The following is a 25,435-nucleotide window of genomic DNA, read 5'->3' as shown; positions in this document are numbered from 1 at the left end:
GATGACCTTGGTCTCGGCCCTTCCTTGTAAAGAGGGCCTTGAGCTGAGGGGACAGTAGGGGCAGGGAGCTCCAAGTGGTAAGGACCAGAAGGGGCGGCTCTGGGGGGAGGCTCCGGGAGGGAGAGAGACCGTCTCTCCCGGCCAGGCACTCCACCCAGGCGAGGTGGGTGCGGTGGGGGTTTCCGGTCCCTTTGGCGCCCTCACCGCCGCGGGGCCTACTGCGTCAGCTGAGATCCCCCCTACCAGGCTGGCGGGCACTAACTTCAAGTTACTGTGAGTCTGGCAGGTATGCCCGGGAGGGCCGTGATCCTGGCCAACAGAGTGCCCACTCTCTACTAGGATTGTGGCCAGCCACTCCCGCACCCTCCACACCCGGCAGGAGCGCGGTGGATCCTTCAGAGAGATGACGGAGGCGTATGTGAGGCTGGACTCGCCTGCAGAGGATGCCAGCTTGCCTCCTCCACCCCAGGGGCGAGCCAAGTATTTGAGTGTGTTTGTGAACCAAAAGGAGGGACAATCCCAGCATGAATTTCTAGCTCTTTATCAAGACAGCACAGTGGCCCAGGATGCTGGGGCCCTCCTAATGCTGCCTGTGGCCCACCCTAACCACCAAACACTCGCCAGCCCGGTGAAACTGCAAACTTTCCAACTTCAGCCCTTTGCCTTTCTCCTCTTTGGGAACAGCTATATATGGGGCGGTGCCCTCAGAGACACTCATACAGTTGGTTCTTGATGCTCTGCATACACTCAAACAACAACGGTATGAGGGAACTCCCAGCTTTTTCCACGACTAATTATAGACGTGAAAGTCTGAGGATGTTTTGCAAGCGGTAGAGAGAAACTGCTGAGGTTTCTCTACAAAGCCAAAGAAAATGTATGCATTCCCCTTCCCCGCCCCCAACTTCTCCTAGCTCAAACCGCCACTCACCCCTCAGTGAGCCCTTTCTCAGCCCCCAGAGCTGCCCCTCCTTCCTGTTGAAGATTTCATACTCAGTTGTGTGGTTTTTTTTTTTTTTTCCATCTCTCTTTAGGGCTTTCAAGAAAGGCAACAGACACGGAAAATATTTCTGCAACAGTTTTCCATTCTGTGTCTCATTCCCAAGCCAAGGGAGAGGAGGGGGCAGGGAGGGCAGGAACGAATGGGGGAAAACAAATGCTTTTGCCAAAAGCTCAATTTAGGTATGAAAAATACAGACCCTCCACTTCCTACCCCCACAGCCTAAGAATGACAACTGGGGGGCGGGGAGGAGAAATCACTTGTTTGATTATATGGTTTCTAAGAACTGAATCTAGGAAGGAAATACAGTATTTGACAAATCTGTGCACATATCTACACATACACACGCCCTAAAGCCAGTCGCAACTAACATGCTAGGAAGAAATTCAGGGAGTTAAAGAAGTCGTTGAGAGGAGAGAAAGAAACTAAGTTTGCAAATCACGAACGATTCAATTCATTCTCTGCAAGCCTACCTCTCTTTCTTGGCAAAGATCCAGGCTTCTGCACGCGGGACTCCCCCTCCAGCCTTCCATGGACAGGGGTAGGGTGGGGGGTGTCTACTCACCGGTCCCCACAGTGTGGCAACCACGCCGGAGTTGTTAGCTGGTCTCTTCTGCCTTCCCCGCGGAAACCAGAGAGTGGGCTGGGTCTCCACCGGCCCTCCCAAGGGAAGAACCTCTCAGGTTCCCGGAAGGAGAGGGGCGCCGGGGAGCTGGGCGGGTGTCCCTCGTCTTGCTTTTCCCGGAGGGAGGAGAACTTCGCGCCCCCTTTCCACGCCCGGATTTAAACGGTTTCAACGGCAGAGCTTTCTTAAGAAAATGCTCGTCATGGCAACAGCTCCAGCCAATTGGGGCCAGACTCTGGCTCACCAGCCCCGCCCAAGCAGGAGAAGGGGCGGGGCGAGGCCGGGCAGGGTGGGGCTTGGCGGGGAGCCAGGCCATTCCTAGCTGTTAAGGTGGCCCTTTTGCAAGCTGCAGCGGCTTCCTGGTTTGTCTTAAGGTGGCGTGGGGAAAGGAGGGGAGGAATCCTCTTTCCGGTGGGGTTTCCTCTCCGCCCTGCTCTCCCTCGTCGAAAGCAACGCAGGCTGGGGGTGGAGCGAAGAGTGGGTGTGGGTGGCGGTGTTCAACGGTTGCTGGGTGGAGGGGGAAAAGGAAGCTTCTGCAGGTCGCTGGCTTCCTGCAGCTCCTCTCAACCTCTTACTGCCTTAGACCCGGGACCCAGATGTCTCAGTTCAGTTCAGTTCAGTCGCTTAGTCGTGTCCAACTCTTTGCGACCTCATGAATCGCAGCATGCCAGGCGTCTCTGTCCATCACCAACTCCCGGAGTTCACCCAAACTCATGTCCATCGAGTCAGTGATGCCATCCAGCCATCTCATCCTCTGTGTCCCCTTCTCCTCCTGCCCCCAATCCCTCCCAGAATCAGAGTCTTTTCCAATGAGTCAACTCTTCGCATGAGGTGGCCAAAGTGCTGGAGTTTCAGCTTTAGTATCATTCCTTCCAAAGAACACCCAGGACTGATCTCCTTTAGAATGGACTGGTTGGATCTCCTTGTAGTCCAAGAGACTCTCAAGAGTCTTCTCCTATTCCACAGTTCAAAAGCATGAATTCTTCAGCTAACCCAGATGTCTAGGTGTCTGCGAACATGGCCCAGCCCCTGCACCTTCCTTCCCCTGCATAGCGAGCCTGCTGGAGGAGAAGGAATTGCTTTGGTCGAATACCCCTAGACACAGCTTTGCTTGTACACACACCTTAGTGCACAGTCCTCACCCAGATCTCACAGACCCACTGCCTGGTTAACCACCTCAGTAACCGCCTCAGGAACATCCCCAGTGCGTGATAGTAGCTGCCTAATTTGAATTCTACTATGTGTGGCCTATGGTGCCAAAAGCTTTGTACACATAATTTCTAATGTTCATGACAATCTTTTTTAACAATTTATTTATTTTTAATTGAAGAATAGTTGCTTTCCAATATTGTGTTGGTTTCTGCCATGCATCAGCATGAATCAGCCATCAGTGCACATAGGTCCCCTCCCTCTTGAACCTTCCTCCCACTTCCCACCCTACCCTCCCCACCCCCCCCAAGGTTGTCACAGAGCACCGATGTGAGCTCCCTGAATCACACAACAAGTTTGCACTGGCTCTTTTCCAGTGGTGTGTGTGTCTCCGTGCCCCTCTCTCCACCGTCCAGCCCTCTCCTTTCCCCGCCCCTCCTGCCCACAGGCCTGTTCCCTGTGCCCGTGTCTCCACTGCTGCCCTGCAAATCAGCTCGTTGGGCCCATCTTTCTGGATTCCATATGTATGTCAGTAGATGGTGCTTGTTTTTTCTCTTTCTGACTTCTTTCACTCTAGAATAGGCTCTAGGTTCATCCACCTCATTAGAACTGACTCAAATGCATTCCTTTTTATGGCTGAGTAAAATTCCATTGTGTGTGTGCACCACAGACTCTTGATCCGTTCATGTGTCGATGGACGTCTAGGTTGTTTCCATATCCTAGCTGTTGAAATAGCGCTGCGATGAACATTGGGCTGCATGTGCCTTTTTGAATTCCGGTTTTCTCAGGGTATATGCCCAGTAGTGGGGTTGTTGGGTCATATGGTGGTTTTATTCCTAGATTTTTTAAGGAATCTCCACACTGTTCTCCATAATGGCTGTATCAGTTTACATTCTCACCAGTAGTGCAAGCTAGCTAAGTCACTTCAGTTGTGTCCGACTCTTTGTGACCCCATGGACTGTAGCCCACCAGGCTCCTCTGTCCGTGGGATTCCTAGGCAAGCGCCCAATAGTGCAAGAGGGTTCTCTTTTCTCCACAGCCTCTCCAGCATTTATTGCTTCTAGATTTTTCGATGATGGCCATTCTAACCGGTGTGAGGTAATCTCATGGCAAACTTGAGAGGCACTTATTATCTTCATTTAAGTTGAGGAAATTGAGGATCAGTGACTCGTCCAAGGTTGCACATCTGGTTAATAACAGAGCGAGGATGTGAGGCTGAGTCAGCCTGAGTCCAAAGCCCATGCGCTTCCCTGCACTTGGATCATGTTCCAGCGCATATTTCCATTTTAACCTGCACACAGATATTCATGCACACTTACACACAGACTATAAGCTGTTAACCACACCCAGCAGCCACACACTCACTAGCACTGTGCAACAGTGCCACCCCCAGATGTTGCCTGAAACCTTCTGGCTTCCAGGTGTAAACACGCACCATCAACGGGTGCACATCTACATGGGCTGACATATTCCCATACCTCCCTTAGCAGGCGTGTAAACACAGGCAGACACGCACACTCGTACACTAGTGGAAGGCTGATCAAAACACAGCTCACAGGTTAAAGCCGTAGACTATGGTGTAGAGAAGGTGACTGGCCGCAGCTTCAGGGTTTGGGAAGAGGCCTCTTTGATCTTCCCATCTTAACCCAGCCCCTCACACACACACCCCTGTCCTCCTTTGCCATCCACCCTGCAGGCCCAAGCATGAAAAACCACGTGCACGTGGAAAAGCAGCGTTATGAGTTACAGCCTTGTCGTCTGGTTTTCCTCTGCCTATTTGCACCCTTGCCAGTGCCCTACCATTTGGGCCCTTTCTTTCCTCTATTTTTCTATTCTAATAGTTCTCAATAACTCATTTATGTCCTATTCCTGAGCCAGGGAAAGTTAAACAGACAAAAGTAAAGAAACTGTCGAGTGGTTGGCTGGGCTCAGAGCTCAGAGTTCCCTAGTGCTGTGCTAGATCGCCTGCCCCCGTCTATCCTGGGAACTGAATCCAAAACAAGGTCCACGCCCACCCTCATGCCTGTCTTCCCCAGTCCAGTAGGTGGAGGATTCCAGGGGTGTGGAGGGGCGTTTAGGGTCGCACTCTCTGGAAGCCATCGTGGATTGTTTTTCAAGAAGCCCTTTCTTCCTCGGAAGTTAAAGTCTCCCCTCTTGGCATTAGAGGAACCCGAAGGTGAGGTGTGCGCTCGCTCAGCCCCCAACCCTCTTCCAGCTCCTCTGGTCCATCCCACTCCAGTCTCCAGAGTGTTTCGGTGGAAGAACTGGTGGCAGGGATAGAGATGTTAGAGTTTCTAAGGTCCCACCGAAATGTCAGCTTCAGGAGCACAGATCAATTGTTGAGGAAGACAGGGAAATGAAAGGAATGGAGTCAGTGAAACTGAACTTCATAACGGCCGTCAGGCTCCCTGCCTGATTGCAGCAACTTGACATTTTAGTCCCCAGTGAGTGTCAGTTGCATCTTTATCATTCATGAAAAAGCCAGTCTCTGAAATGGTGCTTTATATGGATTAAAGTGTATTTTAAGCTTGTCTGCAGTGGCTGTGTGGAGGCCTTGCCTGACTGCTCTGTAAGTTTGCCTTGGAGGAGTAACAATTTAGACGAGATGTGTGGTCCCATTTAAGGAAGGATCTACTTTGGCGGCCTGGCATGTAGGGGCTGGGAAATGATGCCTGGTTAGTATGGAAAGGCTAGAGAGTCTCCTCAGACTCCCTGGGTTTGAAGGAGGCAGGCTGTGCAGGGGTGGTGCATTGGGAGGCCCCAGTGGCGGGCTGGGATCCCTAGGCCGTGTCAGGTAGGATCTTCCCCATGTCCCCGTCACTCGTGGGGCTTGTGGGATGAGGGGAGAGCCCCCCCAGCACAGCCCAGCTCCAGCCCCTTGAAACCAGGAGGGAGTGTGGAGTGGCTGCAGCTTCGTCTCTGTAACTGAGCCAGTCCTGAAGCCAGTGTTTGCTGGACGCCCAGAAGCCTCCGTGCCTTCTTTCTTCTAGCAGGGGGCTTGAGGTCTAGAAAGGATAAAAATAAATCTACCATAAAAATAACTGCCCAGCGTGGGAGAGCAGAGGCGTGCCCCTTCTCCCACCATGGAGAGGGGAGGGTGTCGTCTCTCGCACTGGAAGTTCCTGGTCGGGCTGTTGTGGATGGCTGGTTGACTAGCCTCTGACTAGACCCTTTTCCTTCTCCCGGCCGTGCCCCTGCCTTCACGTGTTCTCCGATCCTTGAGCTGCAGCCTGGCTCTCCTCAGCCACGTGTCACGGCCTCTCCAGAGCAGGCCAGGCCAGTGGGCTTCCGTCACTGTCGACCCTGTCCCCACGCTGCCTCTTACTTGAAGAAAATGCAGTCAGCCTTGTCTCTCCCTTAGGTGTTTAACAAAGCATATTCCTCTGGCCTCTTGAGCCCCCCGCCTTGAGTTCCCCAAATCCCCTGTGCCAGTTCTCCCCAGCTTTCTTGAATGCAGACTCTACCTTCCCTTACTGTGCGTATCTAGTGTTTCATCTGTCTAGAACACCAAACCTCCCCGCTGACACCCAGACCCAGCTCTTCTTTAAGACAGTCTTTCTCCTCACTGTTAATATGGGAACTCCTTTTATTAGAGGCCCATCCCTACCTGACCCAAAGTGAGCCAATTATATTCCTTTCTGAGAGTTTTGACTAAAAGGCCAAAGTGAAAACGAGGCTTGATTCCCTCCAGCAAGGACACTCAGAGGAATGAAGCTCTGGAAGTATGAGGTACTACGTTCCCTGCCACATGAAAGAAGCCTGCCGTCGTAAAGAGTAAAGCTTACATGCAGAGCAAGGCAGAGCAGAAAGCTGAGGAGCGAGCTCTGGCAGCATTTGAATCAACTCGACCTCATATCCTACTATATCCTTGCTTTTCCCACAAATGAGTTAGTTACATGACTCATTATCAATGCATAATCTAGACTAAATTGGGTTTTTTGATCACTTGTACTAAGTAATGTAGTAATATAGAAACCTTTGCAGTTGATACATGCCATTTCAGTTCAGTTCAGTTCAGTCGCTCAGTCGTGTCCAGCTCTTTGCGACCCCATGAATCCCAGCACGCCAGGCCTCTCTGTCCATCACCAACTCCCGGAGTTTACCCAGACTCATGTGCATCGAGTTGGTGATGCCATCAGCCATCTCCTCCTCTGTCGTCCCCTTCTCCTCCTGCCCCTAATCCCTCCCAGCAGCAGGGTCTTTTCCAATGAAGATACACTCATTTCAGTGAATTTTATTCATTCATTTTATTCATTACTGAATACCTACTATTCAATTCAGTATACATTTATTGAATGGCTACCGTTTTAACATCCACTGGGCCTAGATGAGGTGTAGAGAGATAATAAAGCTTATCATTTAGTGGAGGAATAAAGATGCTCACAGCATAAAAACCACAATAGAAGGTGTTACAGTTATTCTTTATAAGCAGTTATTCTTCTTTTAAATGTTAACTTAGGGCTGACTATGCGCTGGATAGTATATGGTGAAATTTGAAGTATGAAAATACTTCTCTGGAAATTCCAGGGAGTGATAACTTTTGACAAAAACATTAGAAGGCACTAGAAAATAGATGCTATTTGGAGGTTCCTGAAAAATCTTGAAGAGTAAGCTTTAGCCTGTTTTGGACTAGGGGAGTGGGAAGTGGCGCGGGGCAGGCTGGAGCGGAGAGCAAAAGTCCAGAGGTAGGAAGAGCAGAGAGTGGAGGCTGGGAGGCCTCTTCAAGTCTATGTTTAGCAAGCTGTGGCAGCAGCGTGTAGATAGCTTGGAAACATAGGTGGCAGGCAAGGATAACCCACACCCAGTGCAACGCTGGGCAATTTTATGTAGTGTAGTTATATATAACATAGTCCCTGTCCTCTGGAAGCCTCTGATCTAGTTGTAGAGACCCATAAAACAGATCACAAAACAAAGTGTGTGATTAAGTCCAAAGCTTGGATCCAGATGAAAAACCCAATGAAGTTCTAGTGAAAGGAAAGCTGCTGATGGGCTGGAGCCTTTGGGGAAGGCTTTTTAGAGTTGGTGGGACTCCTGCTGGACTTCAAAATTCTATCCAAGGTCTCTCTTCTCATTCCCCTGCAGAGCAGTTCTGGTGATGGCTGAAGGCAGGATAGACAGACACTTATCCAAGCAACATCTGCCCCCATGCCCTTCATGTGTCCTTATACATAACCCAAGACAAGGCTGCTGATGGAAAGGAAACTGGAAGACAGAGCTTAGGAAAGCAGTTTGGTTGCAGGTTGGTCCCCAAAACTGGGGGACAAGAATGCCTGCTACAACTGGGAGTCAGTGTGCTAGGCAGAGATATCAAAACAGAAGCCTACAGAATGAGCCTGGGTCAAGATGACAGGTAATGAAAGAAGACCGCAGGTAGATAAGAACACAGATAGCCAAGACAAGCTCATCTGCTCGAACAAGGAACTCTCAACTCTGTGGTGAGCTTTGTTCCAGGAACCAGAAAGGGAGTACTCTATCCAGGAAGGCAACAGTGATTTCAGCTGGGAGGGTGGTAATATGAGAGAGACGCAAATCACAGCAGCTGTCTCAGCAGCAATAGCAGCAACAAGCTGGGGCTATTTTTCCACTGCAGGAAACTTGCTGGGCCCTCCACAGGAGGTTAGGCTTCCAGCTCACCCCTTGCTGAGTGTGGGTGGTCATCTACCCTAGACAAGCAACAATTTCATTTTTTCCACTTCCTGGGATTTTTGTGGAGAGGACTGGGTGGGACAACCTTTTCTGAGATCATTAGAAAGCATGTCAGCTGTAAAGGGTGTGATGCAGGATTAAATCAAAGGATGCTTTCTCTGCTAACTGGAAGGAGCTGGTCTCAGGATCACCAGTCTCTGGCACCACAGAGGCCTTTGGGACTCAACTTTTATTCGCTGGATTTTGGGTGTTTTGTTGTGTTGCTGGTTCAATGCTCTGATTCTGGCAACAATGAGGCTTAGTAGGGGTGCCGAGAACTCCACCTCCTTCTGTGATCGCAGGCAGAAGAGGGTGTATAGTGGGGAAAGAGTTGAGATGGGCAGTGGGAGAGTGTTTGATAGGAAAAACGTGTGTGTTGAGCCCCTCCTGGAGTGAAGGAATTCTCTCTTGCTCATCTCTGCCTCCCTGGTGACTAAGCACACCTGAGGTGTCCGGGGCATCCTGTGAATGGAGTGCAGGGTCTACCGTGGGAAAGCCTGGACCAGCAGAGGCGAGGGCCCGCAGCACTTTCGGGATCCAGCACTTCTGATGATGTGTAAAATTGGTTTGGTTTACTTGGGAGCATGTTTTACTGTTTCAATTTTACTCTTGTTCAGTTGTTTTGGAAACTTCAGTGGTTTGGTTTTAATTTCACTTTGAACTCATTAACTAGTTTTTGTTTTTTTTTTAAACTCAAGTTTGGTTTGTGATTTGTTTTTCTAACAAAATATTTGTCTTGCATTTCTTTCAGTCTACATCAAATCAGGGTTATTTAAAAATAATTTTTGGTTAATGTCTGTGTTCAGTAGAGCTGAGAAAGTAAATGTAGAAAGAAGGGAACAAGTGATGACTTTTAAATTTAATTTTTAAACCTAATTAGAGTGTCAGCAGTGCCTTAAGTGCTCATTAAGTTTCAAATGAAGATCAAAGAAAAGCCAACTGGAAGGATCCTTTCTGGCCTCCACGCCAGACAGGAAGAGTTTATAATCTGTCCCATCTCACAGGCCCTCTGTTCCAGTCTTTAGTAGCTCTTCCATGTTTGCACAGTACTTGCAGTTTACATGCTTTTTCTGCATAGAATAATTGGATCCTGCAGTAGCTGTATATGGTAGGGAGAACAGGGTATGAGCTATTATTCCCGTTTTCCAGGTGGGGAACTGTCGCTTGGAACAGGATTGCATGATATCACATAGTTTGTGTGGCAGGTCCTCTGCCTGCTCAGCCAAGGTGCTTGTCCCCTATCTTGAGTTGACAGGCTTTCTCACCCTGCATACCTTGGGTCAGTTCTTCAGACTTCAGACCCTCTAGGCTCCGGGGGTGCTGTGGAGAGCTGGGGAGAACAGCCCTGGCTGGGAAGGGCTGCAGGAAAGAGGAAACAACAGTGGTTCTGCCTCCATCCCAGGAACTGAATTCTAGCCCCTCCCGTTTGTTCTCAAACTGACACTGGGTCCTAGATTCCAGAAATCCTCCTTCCTTCATGTTTTCGTCTGGAGAAGACCACAGGAGGTGGGCCCTCACAGAAACCCAGAGTTGAATTTGCTCAGCAGGGAAGGCTTAGGCTGTGTACTCCAGGACCTAGGGCGCTTCAGTCCCTCCTGTTATTTAGGCAGCTCCTTAGCTCCCATCTTCATTTCCTTCCAAACACAGAGTAAGCTGAAGGGTTCCCACAGGGACCTGGGTAAATGCTTAGGCTGAGCACTTACCTTCCAGTCATTTCTCCAACTAATATTTACAATGGGCAAGCCAACTCACTTGCCTTATCTCCTTTCACTCTGGTGGTCCTATGAAGTAAGTGTCGTTACACTAATTTCATGGGAAATGAAGCTCAGAGAGGGCCTGTAACCAGTAAGTCATAGAGCTGGTTCCACCTCTAGACATTCTGACCAAGCCTCTTGTGCCCACGTACTTCTGTTTTACTTGAAACGATGGACATGTGAGTGTGGTGTCCACACTAACTGAAACCACCCGCTCTGGACAGGCACCATAGTAACCATTTGTGTGAATTATTTTGTGATAGGAGGTCCTGGTAAGGAACACAGTACTAACAAGCCACCACCAACCGGAAGAGTTCAGGAAAGGTCATAAGGAGATGCAACGTGTCCTACCACCTCCCAGAATCCTCCTTGCTGGCAGCCATCTTGACTGAGCAACGCGTGCACCACCAGGAAGGACCCTGAGTCAGAATGATTGGCCAGAAACAACCTGGAAACGAATCCATCGCCATAAAACTGTGAGCCACATGGCTGAGTGGTCCTCCTGGGTTCCCTCACCATCCTGCTCTCCGCCCAATAAAGTCCCACCCAACAAAGTCCCTTGCTTTGTCAGCTGTGTTTCCATGGGCAATTCATTTCTCAGTGTTAGACAAGAGCCCCCTTTCAGGCCCTGGAAGGGGTCCCCCTTCCTGCAACAAAGCCAGAGTGGCCAGTTCAGGGTGGAAAAAGAGATTTTAAGTGTTTGGCTCATCTGTGTGTCCATCTCAGTTTAACAGCCTCCAGAAAGCAAGGACTGAGGATGGTGAACATCTCTGTGACCGGTGTACAGGCTTTCGGTCAAGAGAGGAGGAAGAGGGACAAGAACACCCAGTCCGTGTATTTAACATGGGTGTGTGTGTGGGGCTGGGGGGAGTAAGCAGATGCAGGGCAGACCCCAAGGTTAAGGGAGGGTTCTGAGGGTTGGGGTGCTCTCTCTCCCCACTGACCACCTACTCCAGAGCTCTTGGGGTCTCAGCCTGACCTCTGGATGTGTTGCACCCCGTGCTTCTAGGAAGTCACTGAGTCCACACCCCTGCCTCCAGGCAATCCTGCTAAGGCTCACCAGGTAGAGAGCCCTCTTTCTGAAAATTGCCCTGAAGCAGGAGATTCTGCTGCCTGCTTGCATTACACATTCCTTTTTTGATCCATTAGAAATAAGTAAATTCTTCAGAAGGGCTAACCTGAATCCTTCTTATTCAGATCCTGGTCGGTACTCACCAGAAAGAGAAAGAGGATGATAAGTGAGATAGAGCACATTTTAAGATTTTGCTCAGCTGTCTTCCCTGACACCCGACTCCACACTGGTATTTGGAGTCTCGAGCTCTGCCTTAAAGGCACTCTCGTCTGCTGGAGCTGGAAATGAGGGTACCAGAAAGAGTGCATCCACCAGGGTCGAGGACAGACAAAGAGGGGCTGCCGCAGCTGGTGGCCCCAGGCTGGCTCCCTTAATCTTAGTTTCTTCTGGGATTCAGTGGTTGTGGAGTGGAAAGTATGTCGGTAGGAAAAGCTATTTTTCTTTGCATTGTGTGGAGGGGTGTGGCTTCTCTGACCAATTCAAGCCGATACAGACAATGTTCTATTTTTGGTTCCTTGAGTGACCTTTTGCAAAGTGTTCCGCTTCTATAGGCCTCGGTGGGCTCCCCACACCTGTGGCTTGGGAGCCTGGAAGTGGGATGCGTGCATGTCTCTCCTGGTGTGTGAAACCTGGTGAATTGGTTTGAAGCAAAGACAATGGCAGCACTTTGAGCCAAGATCCTTGGGATAAGTTAGAAATAAAGTCAAATTCTGAAACTCTTCTTATCAGAGGAGCCTCCAGAGGTCATCTGGTTCTTCCCTTCCACATTCCAGGCTGGAAGGTTCTTGTCACCATCCAATCTAGCTGGTTCTATATGAAGAGAAAGTTGTTCCATGCCCTTCCCCACCACTCCCAGTCTCTGTGAGGACTGGCCTCTATTCCTGCACTTTTTGTCGACCATGGTGGATGCAGCAACCTACGGGTGCATTCCAATGGGACCGCCTGCTTCTGGGGTCTTAGGGCTTCACTCACCATAGGAGTCCTTGGTGCCCACGTTGTCATCACCCTAGAATCATAGGCATTGGGGTATAACGTCTGCTTGCTAATTACCCCAGTGCCGTCAGCTTGATATCATCTCCATGAGATAACCAGCCTGGCAATAACCAACTTGTTAGCCTTCTTGTATGATAAAGGCTGAGAAATAGTTCTCAAAATAACTGTTGCTCAGATCTGCTTGCTCAGCAGTCCCTTAAAACTCAGCTCATGTGTCCCCTCCTCTGAGATGCCTTCCCTGAGTCCCCTCTCCCAAACACAAGGTAGGTGCCCCTCAAGGCTTCAAAAGTGTTCAGCTGCTGCTGCTGCTGCTGCTGCTGCTGCGTCACTTCAGTTGTGTCCGACTCTGTGCGACCCCAGAGACAGCAGCCCACCAGGCTCCCCCATCCCTGGGATTCTCCAAGCAAGAACACTGGAGTGGGCTGCCATTTCCTTCTCCAATGCAGGAAAGTGAAAAGGGAAAGTGAAGTCACTCAGTCGTGTCTGACTCTTCGCGACCCCCTGGACTGCAGCCCACCAGGCTCCTCCATCCATGGGATTTTCCAGGCGAGAGTACTGGAGTGGGGTGCCATTGCCTTCTCCCAAAAGTGTTCAGAAGTGACTTTTATTAAGGTACTTATTGTGTACCACAATCATGGCCTATTGCTGGGTCTCCTTCGCATTAGACTCCAGCTCCTACTCAATTTTATATTTCCAATAGTTGATACAGCATGTGGCATAACAGGTGCCTGACAATTTATTATAGCAAAAATGAATCAACAGCTGACTGAATACATGAATGAATATAAACTGTGGTTGGTGCTAAAGGTTTGGAGTTAGTCACAAGAGCATCCCATCAGATTCCAGAGGCAGGCAGGCCGAGAAGTCTGCCACCTGGAGGTCTTTAAGAAGGAGCACCATGCTGTCTGCGTGCGTGCGTGCGTGCGTGGTCACTCAGTTGTGTCCAACTCTTTGCGATCCTTTGAACTCTAGCCTGCCAGTCTCCTTTGTCCATGGGATTCTCCAGGCAAGAATACTGGAGCGCGTTGCCATGCCCTTCTCCAGGGGATCTTCCCAACCCAGGAATCAAACCCATGTCTCCTGTGTATCCTGCACTGCAGGTGGATTCTTTCCCCACTGAGCCATCAGGGAAGCCCTGCCACCTGCCTGGTCTGGGCTAATTTTGGTTTTGCCAGGCCAGGGATGTAAGTCTCTGACCTTGCAAACCACAGATGTGAAACAAGGGGGTAAAGAGTAGGGTCAAAATTCTCCCTTTGGGAACTCACCCTCTGCTCCCTCATCTGTTTCTGAGGCTGCTTGTTGCAGGATAAAGTTGAAATGTTCAAAATCCTTTGACATAGGAAGTCTTGGGTGGGGTCTACACTCACCATTGATCATACACTTCTGAGTTCCCACTGTGATAAAGGTTTTAGTTAGGCTACTGTATTTGAGTCTATGAAAACTTGAGGGGTTAGTATCATTATCCTCATTTTATTGAAGAGGAAAGTGAAGGTCAGAGAGGGTTGTTAACTTATCCAATGGCACATAGCTGGTAAGTAGCAGCACTCGGTTTCAAACCTATTTTCCTTACTAGGAAGGAATGCCCATATTTTCTCTTCCAAAGCCTGGGGCCCATGGCTCTTGGACTTCTGACTGTCCCACCCCCATCCCTCTGCCTCTACGTGCTCTCTCTAAGTATAGAGCTCACAAAACAGTTTATTTCTGGGTCTGGCATCTTGGTGGATAAACACAATCCGAATGAGGTAACTGATGCAGTCTCTGCCGTCCAGGGTGGGCTGGCATGGGCTAGCCATCACACACTGACTGCCACACACTAGCTAGCGCAGCCACGTTTCCAGCTCCCTCTCCTGGATTCCCATTCCTTCCATCCCAGACCATGGCCAGGGATATTTCTCTTAACTTCTCCTGTCACACAGGAACAAAACCTCCTCTGTCTGGGCAAAAAAGGTACCCTGATTTTCATTACAGCTCTCTCAATTCAAAGTCATCGCATCCCCTGCATTGTGAAAACTGGAATTTTGCAAGAGGTTTCTGCCTCTTCTGGATGCCTATGAGCAATGAAAGTTTAACTCAATATCCATTTTTCTTAAACTCACAGTCTTTTAAAATGCCCTGGAGGTAGTCAAGTCAAATGTTCTGGTTTCAGATTGAAGAAACAAAGGTGGATAAGACTGACTCTGGCTCTGAGGGGCCCGGAGTTTGTCAACAGTTCCTCACGGCATCCATTTGAGTAAATGCTTCACCTAGCCCTTGTGGGGCCCTAAATGGGAAACCTTAGAGATGGGTTAGCTTTGCGGTTGGAAACTAAGATGGTGCCTGGCGGAAGAGATGAGGGCGCGGCCTAAGTTGTTAAAACTTTTGATTGGCTCTCTTGATTTCCATGCACGTGGACAGCGCGTGATCGCCAAAGACTCCTGTTACAATGAAGCGCATGACGACTTGACCTTTAACGTGATTGGTGCAACCCTCGAAAAAACCCCCTTGCTTGCCTATATAAACTAAGAGTTGGTGGCAATAAAGCGGAACTGCTTAGACAGAACTCCTGTTGTGTCTGATTGTTTCTTGCTCGCTGAAGGGCTGGGTTGGTGAATAGCAGGCTCACCTCTCCTCGGGACCCTCGGCTTTGCTGAGGGAAGTTCCACTGCCTCTCTCTTTCTGCGGAGCACGCCCCGCAGCCCTGACAAACGCTTTAGTAGTTACATTGGATGTCTTCATATTAAGAAACTTGACCCACTGATTCAAGATAGGGTCTGTAGTGGTCATTTGCATCTTTGTCTGCTTCTGTTAACAGCAGCTGTTTACTCCAGGATCTAGGGCCCTTGTGTGTAGAGAAATCCCCTAATAGGGTGACGTGTCCAAAATGTGAGCTTCAGATTTGATACCTACACCTGCAAAATTTCAGGTCCCTTTGCTCTGGTGGGTAAAATCACCCCCCAGCTGATTCCCTGAGTGGTGGCACTTGGATTTTTATATTTTTTCTTTGAAAAATCACTGCTGAAGGAACCTTCACAATATTGTAGTGCAATTATCCTCCAATTAAAAATAAAATACAATTAAAAAAAAAAAAGAAAAGTTACTGCTTCCTCTTGCTAAAATCTTGCAGTTTGGGAAGAATTGGCCATACTCCTGACTTCAAACCAGGGGATGAAACTCAATTCTGGAACTTTGGTCAAAATCCCTTCCAGTAGAATTCACGCAAGTAGTGTTAACACCTTGATATGTGGGGCTGTCTTAGCAATGCCTCCTGGAGAGCCAGCGTTGGAAGTCCAGCTGCAAGTGGCAGAGGAACCAGTCCTGACCCTGAGATTTCTGTAGGCAGCCAGGCTTGATATACTCATGGATTTTGCTCAGGCCAGGTTTAGTTAGGTTTCTTTTCATTGCAGTGGAAACAATCCAGACTAATGTTGGATTGAGGCCCATATCATTTACAAAAAAAAAAAAAAAAGTTGCCTTTTTCTCCTGGCCTGAGGGAACAGGAGCAAATTCTTCTCCCTCCTACATCTCCTGCTATACATTGGCCTTTCCTTACTTCCTTTCCCCTTTCGGGTTACCCCAGAGTTTAGTCGGACCGGATTTCATCAGGATAAGCATGTTAGTGTGTGTAGATGATGGAGGAACGAGCAGATTTCCAGACAGCGTTGTCCTGGTGGGGCAGGTGAGGCCATGGAGGACACAGAAGGAGAGCCCTCAGTTCAGGGTGGCTCCTGCTGCACAGAGTCCCAGAAACAGCCCTCAGGATGGCAGGCCACTAAGCTTGGGCGAGGAGCAGAGGGCCCTTGGTGGGCAATTCCGCAGCCTCCTGAGATGTCCACCCTGCACCTTCTGACTCCTGATACTGAGATCACTGTCCTCTTCGCATCAAAACTCCACAATACGCGGAGGTCTTATTTCTATCCTTTTCTGTCCAAGACCCTGCTGTTGAGAGAGTCAGCTGGGGGTGATTTTACCCACCAGAGCAAAGGGACCTGAAAATTTGTGGTTCAGTTCAGTTCATTTCAGTCGCTCAGTCGTGTCCGACTCTTTGCAACCCCATGAATCGCAGCACGCCAGGCCTCCCTGTCCATCACCATCTCCCACAGTTCACTCAGATTCACATCCATTGAGTCCATGATGCCATCCAGCCATCTCATCCTCTGTCGTCCCCTTCTCCTCCTGTCCCCAATCCCTCCCAGCATCAGAGTCTTTTCCAATGAGTCAACTCTTCGCATGAGGTGGCCAAAGTACTGGAGCTTCAGCTTTAGCATCATTCCTTCCAAAGAAATCCCAGGGTTGATCTCCTTCAGAATGGACTGGCTGGATCTCCTTGCAGTCCAAGGGACCCTCAAGAGTCTTCTCCAACACCACAGTTCAAAAGCATCAATTCTTCGGCGCTCAGCCTTCTTCACAGTCCAACTCTCACATCCATACATGACCACAGGAAAAACAATAGCCTTGACTAGATGGACCTTAGTCGGCAAAGTAATGTCTCTGCTTTTGAATATACTGTCTAGGTTGGTCATAACTTTTCTTCCAAGGAGTAAGCATCGGGTATCAAATCTAAAGCTCACATTTTGGACACATCAGCCTATTAGGGGATTTCTCTACATACAAAATACTGCTCTAGCACATCAGACCAACAGCTCTCCTTGGGGTGCTGCAGCTGGACTTGTCATGCGCGCCTCTGTCTGCTCCACTCCTCCGTCCCCCTGGCTCCTAATCCCCGGCTAGATTCAGTTTCTGAATTACCATCGAGAGGAGTAGGACTTGTATTAATTATCTGCACAATATTTGTCCCCTCTGGCCTGTGCTGAGATGAAAGGAAGAGCACCCTAGCTAGAAATGCCTGAGGGAGGGAAGCTGAAGAAAGTTCCAGCCAAGGACTAATGAGGGAGCCATGCCCAACAGGCTCCCGGGAGCTCTTTCCAATCCGACAGGGAACCAGTGTCTTTCTGTCTCCAGCTTGGCTGTGGCTTAGTCCACAGGTACTGCCCCAAGCTTGGGTGCTACCTTGGCCAGGTTCTTTCTGTATTTGAGCTGATCTCCCAATGGCCAGCACCCTCAATGGCTAGCACTCCAGGTAAACGTCCCCCCTCACTGCCCAATGCTGTTCCCTATTAGGCTGATTGGACACCCAGCGCCATCTGTTTTCACATGGGCCCCTGTTCTTTTGGTCCCAGGCTGCCTGAGGTTTTCTCCAGGCCCAGTTTGTGCAGCAGCATCTGCATTTCCGTCTCAGCCTGGCTCCATCTGGTTATTTCCTCTCTCTCACGGTCCCAGTCACCTTGAACTAGATCAGCAAGACAGAAAGCAGTAAGGAGAAGCAGGCTCTGAGCCCCCTCTGCAGGGCAGGCACCTTTGTTCTGCTTGTGCTAGTGGCTGCTTCGCCCACACTCATTTGTCCCATCTTTGCTTGACCAGCAGCACGGTCAGCTGGGGTGGCCTGGACTCTGAGCCATCTATAGCCTGGACCCTAAGCCCTGATCTCGTTAGCCTAATGCTCCAGCTAAGCTCAGCTCATTTGCTCATTCAAAGCAGCTTTAGCATAAAGTCTGTGCCTAATTTTGTTATAGCTGCATGAGGAGTTATGGAAAGTCTATGGTGTAGTTGACTATAAAAACTTACACCTATGAAAATTCAGTCAGTTCAGTTTAGTTCGGTTGCTCAGACATGTCTGACTCTTTGCAACTGCAGCATGCCAGGCTTCCCTGTCCAATACCAACCCCCAGAATCCACCCAAACTCATGTCCATCAAGTTGGTGATGCCATCCAACCATCTCATCCTCTGTCGTCCCCTTCTCCTCCTGCCTTCAATCTTTCCCAGCATCAGGGTCTTTTCAAATGAGTCAGTTCTTTGCATCAGGTGGCCAAAGTATTGGAGTTTCAGCTTCAGCATTAGTCCTTCCAATGAATATTCAGGACTGATTTCCTTTAGGATGGACTGGTTGGATGTCCTTGCAGTCCAAGGGACTCTCAAGAGTCTTCTCCAACCCCACAGTTCAAAAGCATCAATTCTTCGGCACTCAGCTTTCTTTATAGTCCATCTCTCATGTCCATACATGACTACTGGAAAAACCTATGAAAATTACCCAACAGCATAATAAGATTCCATGGACAGAGGAGCCTGGTGGGCTGCAATCCACGGGGTCACACAGAACAGAACATGACTGAGTTACTGAGCATGCACGCACACATAATAAAATGAGATGTGAATGACACAGAGTGTCTGGAATGGTCTGTGATTTGTTGTTGCTTGAATCAGAAGGGAAGTGCTGAGGGTATTCCGAGGACGGTGCGATGCCTGGCGCTCTGACTGTTAGAGGACATCTGTCTGGGTTGATGCAGGTCTTGAAGCTTTGGATGATATGAACCAAGTGGGTCTGAAATTACAGCAAGTAGCTGGAACTCAGGGAGGCCTGAACTTTGGGGAAATCATCCTCCTGAAGAATATTCAAGTTGCTGCTCCTAAGTCGCTTCAGTCGTGTCCGACTCTGCACGACCCCACAGATGGCAGCCCACCAGGCTCCCCCGTCCCTGGGATTCTCCAGGCAAGAACACTGGAGTGGGTTGCCATTTCCTTCTCCAATGCATGAAAGTGAAAAGTGAAAGGGAAGTCGCTCAGTCGTGTCCGACTCTTAGCAACCCCATGGACTGCAGCCCACCAGGCTCCTCCGTCCATGGGATTTTCCAGGCAAGAGTACTGGAGTGGAGTGCCATCGCCTTCTCCGATATTCAAGTTGAGGTCGGCCTAATTGAAGCCAGAGGTTCTTATCAGGGGCAGTGGAAGATGAGAGAATGTGACACTTTCTCTAACTTTGGGGAAAATTAAGAACTCATTTGTCAAAGTAAGTAACATTTATTGATAGTCTTTTATATGCATCAACTCATTTAATCCCTAAAACAATGCTATGCAATCAGCATTTAGATTTAAAGATGAGGAAGCTGAGGCTCAGAGAGTTGAAGACCCCAAAGCTATGTCAGGAATTGAAGCTGTGTGTCCTCAGAATACTTAACTTGTCTCACCATATCCTGCTGCCCACCCCACCCCTGGTCCTCCTTCCTGTGGGTCCTGGTGACTCACCCTCTTTCTTGGCAGACCCTGTGGTTTTTGATAACTCGGTGAATGAAGTCATCCTGATGGTGCCACACCTCGTGGCCCCACGTCCGTGCGCTCCTCAGGCCTCTTGGTCGCTGGAGCAGGAACTCTGCAGCTAACGCTGCCTGTTTTTTTTTTTTGTTTGTTTGTTTTGGTTTTTGGTTTAAGTTTCTTCTTTGAAAGAACGAGGACCAGGTTTCCCAAGGGCTGAGCCAAAGCCATTTAAGTAATATGCTCAGTTATGTAAAGAAGCTTTTTTTTTTTTTTTTAATCAAGCACAGGCGTTCTCGTCTCAGGTGAGCTCCGCAGGCTGACAGCCCTTGGAGCAGACTCTGTCCTCCCTTTTCACTTGAAGGCTTGAGCCCGATGCGCCAGAAGCCTGCTCATCACGCCAAAGCCTTTACGTTCCCAGGGCTCCCCTCCTGGCCCTTGTAAACGTGATATATTGGTTGTCAGTGTCTATCTCGCAGGACGCCCAGGGTGTTCTGTGCTTAGTCGCTCAGTCGTGTCTGACTCTTTGTGACCCCACAGACTGTAGCCCGCCAGGCTCCTCTCTGTCCATGGGGATTTTCCAGGCAAGAACACTGGAGTGGGTTGCCATGCCCTCCTGCAGGGGATCTTCCCAACCTAGGGATGGAGCCCAGATCTCCTGCACTGCAGGCTGATTCTTTACCATCTGAGCCCCCAGGGAAGGTGCTTCTTGTAGCGGGATGAGGAGGGAAGTAATAGGGAGGCAGTCAGAGGGGGCTAATGCAAGCTAAGTGAATTCTGCGGGCTAGGCGCTGTGCCTTCTGTGTATTTTAAAGCTGAATGACAGTGGTAGATTATCAGTACTATTGGCTTCATTTTGCAGTTGAGAAAACTGACACTCAAGGAAGCTGCAGAGAAGTCCCCCAAAGGTCGAACCAGGTTTCTCTTGATTCTGAAGCTATTTATCCTTAGTGTCAGACCTCATCCAGCTTGAGTTTGATCCTGTAGGCAATGGGGAATCACTGAGGGTGCCCAGCAGGAAACCAAGAGGCTACAGGAGCATTTTAGGAAGGTTAATCCGACAGCAGTGAGTGGGATGGGTGGGAGAGAAGTGAGGCCAAAGCTGTGAGGACAGGTTAGGAGGCTTCTGCCACAGAGTCGCCGTGAGATACCTCCAGAGGGACAGCAGAAGCAGACGGGATACTGAGAAGGAGAGGAGCAGCTCTGAAGAGCTGAGAGGACCCCAACATGATGGGGAAACCTTTCCTTCTTTCTGATCAGCTAGGGTCTCACTGGCTCTTGGTGGCCGGTGCCAGGGGTGAGACTCGGTGGTCACTTCTGCTCAGGTCGGTTCATCCAGGGGCGGAGGCATGTGTGAGCTGAGAAGGCACCTTGGTCTGCTCCTTGGCAGGGCTGGGCCGGGCTGGCTGCTCTTCCTGGGCAAGGCCTAGACCTTTGCAACTTCTATTATCTAGCCCAGGAGATGGCATCATGTATGCTCAGTAAATCACAATTGGAGTGGTGAGCTCAGAAGTGTCTCTGACATAGAGAATGAACAACCCTGTTTATGAGCAACTCACCTCCTCAGCTGGGGGAGGCGAATGGGTCCAGTGGCTGCTCCTTTACTGTCGGGGAAGCCAAGGCTCAGAGCTTATGTGACTTTCCCACGGTCGCCTATGGAGCCAGAGGCAGGGTTATGATTCAGGTGTGCGGTACTCAGCTTTGACCTGAAGTCTTGCTGGCTCCCCACCTCTTCTCTCCGTGGTGTCGAACAAACAGGTGAAATTAATGGTAAGCCTTCCAGTATGGTGGTTTATGGTTTGCAAACCTGCTTCCCATTCATTATCTCATTTGATCCTCACAGCAACGAGGTATTATTATACTCATTTCACAGAGGAAGAAACTGAAGCTCAGAGAATCGAGGGCTTTGCTCATTCCACTGTGAATGACAGAGCTGGAGTTCAAAATGAGGTTTTCTGACTTGAAGTCCACAGCTCTGTCCCAGAGCCATGAGAATAAGGGGGGAGGGGGTGGGAAAGAAAGAAAAACAGGGCATCAAAGAGGAAAAACAGAAGACTCAGAGGAGGCAGGGCAGTGAACACAGTATAGATGGTTCTGGAGGCCTTCAGGTTCAACATAATAAAATGCTTCTGGGCAGAAAAGACTGTTCATTGTAGGTGTGAGTACCAGGGGAAATCAGTCTATCCGCTTGGGGAGTGAGCCTGGCTCTTCCTAGAGGCTGATGATTGGAAGAAATGACCTCTGAAAAGTCTCCCCCTTCCTATCCACAGATCTTGTGAAGAGAAAGAAGTCAGAGAAAGAGCAAAAATGGACATGTCAGCATTTTTCTGTTAGGTTCCCAGTGAATTAGGCTGAGAGGATGGATGGGCGGATGAGACTTAGGAAAATGGTACATCTACTGAGTCACACACCACACGGTCCTCCTCACAAGTTCTGAACAGCTCTCCCTGCTCCTCCGTCCTTTCACCCATCTGCGTAGTATCATGCTATAAACGACAGCAACTCTTCCAGCCAAGGAGGAAAAATAGGGGCAGCAGTAAGAGAGAAGCTGAGAAGTAATGTGCTTTGTCCAGAAGAGTGGAAGAATAGATGGAATGGAATCTCCCCACCTCCTCTCATTTGCTGACGCCCTGCTCTGGACTAAATTATGATTGCTTCCTGCCCAGTTTCCCGTGAGGTGATCCATACGGCGTTTGTGGTTGGGCTCAGAGAGGTAAGGAACCTGCAAGAGTCCGAGGAGCCAAGAGCTCTGCTGGTGCAGGGTCTTGCTCTCTGCGCTCCTGTCAGAGAAACACTGCAGTGGGCCCCTCTCAGGCCAGGCAGGGGAAAGGCCAAAGGGCTGCAGATGGTCCATAGGGGGCTGGGCCTTTGCTCACTGCTCAGGCTCAACCACCACTTCCCAAGCTGAACCAGTAACTCTGGCCTGAAGGCTGCACTGCGGTCTCATCACAGAGAAGTCCCAGGCCTGTGTCTCCTGACCCTGGGTTCCAGTTCTAGCTATCGTTGATGATGCCTAGTATTTAACACAGCATCTGTAGGTAGTGGGCACTCAGTAAAGAACTGATGGAGCGAGGAATGAAGCAATTAGCTGTGACCTTGATTTCCACATCTGCAAAGGGGCATGATAATGCTGTCACTGCCTCTCACTCCAAGTCATCCCCTGAAGCTCGGGAAACGGACGGGCGGATGTTCATGCACAGTAGGGTCAGGCTGCACGTCGGTGATTGGTGTGTGAGCCTCCCCACCTCAGGTCATGTTACTGCTGGCTTGGTGGTTAGAAGCAGCTCTATCCTCAGGCTCCTGGAAGACCTGACCCACGGCAGAGTCTCTCTGAATTAACCTGCAGTTAAGTTTCCTTCTCCCCTAAAGAGCTTACCTCTAGAGGTTCTGCCTCTGGGAGGATGCTTCAGTGTGCTTGGAGGCCTTTTCGCTGCCCTCTCGGTCCAGGACCTAGTGTGGGAAGGAGAGGAAACAGCTCACTTATAAACTCACCCCAGCCAGGCCTCTTTCGGAGACACTGACGGAGACTTCAAGACTAACCACCAGCGCTGAAGGCGCCTTCAGGAGATCCCGACCTTTGAGCTGAACATAGTCGCTAGAGGGAAGGCGGCAGGGATTTGGGGTGGGGGGAGCTAAGGAGCAGGAGGGATGAAGCCTGGAGGAGAATGGGAGGAGGGAAGGAAGGGAGGAGGAAGAAAAGAGGCAGCAGAGTCTGAGAGACAGAGAGGGAGGGGCAGAAAGGAAATGGAGAGACGCGGGTAATATGAAGAGACGCGGAAAAGAGCTGCAGGGAGAGGAGAAGGGGAGAGCTGGAGAGACAGATCCCTCAGTCTCTGGGAATGGAAGAAACCTCAGCAGCGTTCCGATGCTGGGAAAGTGTGCTGGCTTGGTGGAGGCAGCGCTGGGGGACGACAGAGGTTGCCTGGAGTGCAGATAGGCTGGGATGAGGCCCAGTGTGGGGTCTGGCCACCTCCTAAAAGCCCTTGCTAATTGATTATCTGCTGCAGTGATGACCAACACAGCGAGCAACCACTCCAGACCACAGACTCCCCCCAAAATCTTCACTGGGAGCCAGGCCTGGTGTTACCCTAACCCCAAGGCAGTACTAGCGTCCCAGCCAGCCTGCCTTCGGCCTTGGCTGGGGGTAGGGCAGTGCTTCTTGGTGATGGTGGCGGTGTGTGCCCTTCTAGATGGGTGGGACTGTGGTATAACACAGTGAAAGAGAACAGCCTCAGAGACACAGAGGAGAAATCTGCTTCCATAGCTTCAAGCCCCTCACCGGCCAAGGCCATGGACGTAAGATGTGGGTCGAAGCAGCGGCCTGGAAGGCCCGATGTGGAGTGAGTCCGGGGCAGGCCAGCTGGGCTGAAGCTGCCTGTGAACGGCTAGGCTGGTGGGATGAGGACGGCCCCACACGGGGAGTCCTGCAGGGCTAGAGGGGCTGCTGAAGCACAGAGAGGGGATGGTCTCAGAGGTCTGGGGAATCCACTGCTCTTGACTATAAAAGCTTCACCATGTGAACGTCACGTGCAACCATACTGCTTTCACGAGTGCTCCCGCCCCGTGGGCTGTGGGGTGGGCCGGGGCTCCGTGGGGTGAGACATGGGCGGGGTCTGGGAAGGGCGGCTATTGGCTCTGAAGCTGCTCTGCGGTTTGTTTGGGGCGATGGTGGAGGGCGGGCATCCACCTCAGGGACCCAGAAGCCCAGAGCTCTCCTTTCTCATCCCTGCCCTTTCCTGTACAGATCCTGGGAGGAGAGACTGGGCAAGGAGAAAGAGGAAAAGTGGCCTGTCCCCCACTGCTGTGTGAGCACAGGAGGAGAGAGATAAATTAGCCTTGTCATGCTTTCCCCAGGCTCTACAAGAGCAGAACAGTTCCCGTCCCCTGTGGGAAGATCAGCCATTATTTATGAGCCCCTCTGAAGGGGGCTCCGTGGGAATATCCATCCTTGCTCCAAGCTGGGGGGGCAGAGGAGCTGGGGGGCCCACCAGCGTCTGCCTTCTTAAAGGCACAGGAGACCCTCGCTGGAAGCCAGGGTCCAGCCCAGACCGGAAGCAGGGCAGCTTCCAGTTAAAGCAGAGAGCTGCTATTGAGCCCTGGTGCACGGAGACCCTGCCATGGGCAGAGGGTAAGAAACACTCACGTGAGTAACGGAAGGGGCACTGGGGTTTCCACCCCGGCACCCCGAGGCGAAGAGCTCATCAGGCTCTGCTAGTGTTGGCCCCAAACACAGCCTGCGGGATGGACGGACGTTCACTGGACCAGCGGGCACAAACCAAAGGCTAAAGGTTGGGAGTCTGGGCAACGGGTAGAGGCCTCGGCACAACAGGAGGATGGAAGTCATGTTTTTCTAAGCTTTGGGGGCCAGGAGACACCGCACGATTACTCCGTCTTTCTCCTTGTTGGAGAGAATGACTGGGGGTCCAAGACTCCAACAAAAGGAGCCCGAGCAGCTAAGGAAGAGGCTGGGGAGCTAACGGAGGTGCAGATGCGGAGGTTGGAGGGCTGGAGAGGGGAAGGAAGGGAGAGACTAAAGCAGCAACCGAGCGGCAGGCACTTAGGAAAAAGTGCGGGCCAGGGGTCCACAGCGTGGGAAGCAGCAAGAGGTGAGGGTGCAGGGCCTGGAGACAGGCTGAGGGAAGAGACAGGGCACCCGGCTGCTGTGAGGCAGGGAGACAGGCGGAAAGTCAGGAGCAGCAGGAGGGAAAGGCGGGCAGGGGGCGGGCAGGGGGCAGGCGGTGTGCTGCTGGAGAAGGGGCCAGAGGGCTGCGGAGCGGGGTGTCCGCCTCAGGGAAGGGGCAGGGGGACAACCCACCCAGGAGGGCAGGAGCCAGCAAAGGAGGGCCTGCTGGGTTTTTTTTTCTTCCCCACTCTTTCATTTCAATTGCTATCAATAATCCGTTCCCAAGGAGCTGCCCTGACAGCAATTAACAAAGCCTTTATACTCCAGAGAGAAGCTGAAATCATTTCCTCCCGCCTCCCTGCGCTCCCTGGGCAATGGGCCCTAGCGCTGAGATCCCCAGTGGCATACGGACCAACCCAGGACATGCCTGGGAAGGGACGGACAGGGGCCAGGGGAGGATCCTCCACTCCTCCC

The 25,435-nt window shown here is 50.7% G+C and overlaps 1 protein-coding gene across 1 annotated transcript in view; it reads right to left on the bottom strand.

The window, feature by feature from the left end:
• Positions 1–1,577, bottom strand: part of LOC106502935 (plasma membrane calcium-transporting ATPase 4-like) — a gene marked incomplete at its 3' end in the record, with an annotated part of 57,264 nt that extends 55,687 nt beyond the window's left edge. The window contains 1 exon segment of the mRNA XM_018059999.1: positions 1,471–1,577.

Source organism: Capra hircus, chromosome 16 (genome assembly GCF_001704415.2).
Source record: "Capra hircus breed San Clemente chromosome 16, ASM170441v1, whole genome shotgun sequence".
Taxonomy (NCBI): domain Eukaryota; kingdom Metazoa; phylum Chordata; class Mammalia; order Artiodactyla; family Bovidae; genus Capra; species Capra hircus.
Note: the sequence above shows the minus strand (reverse complement) of the source record. Positions and strands in the feature narration are given on the sequence as shown.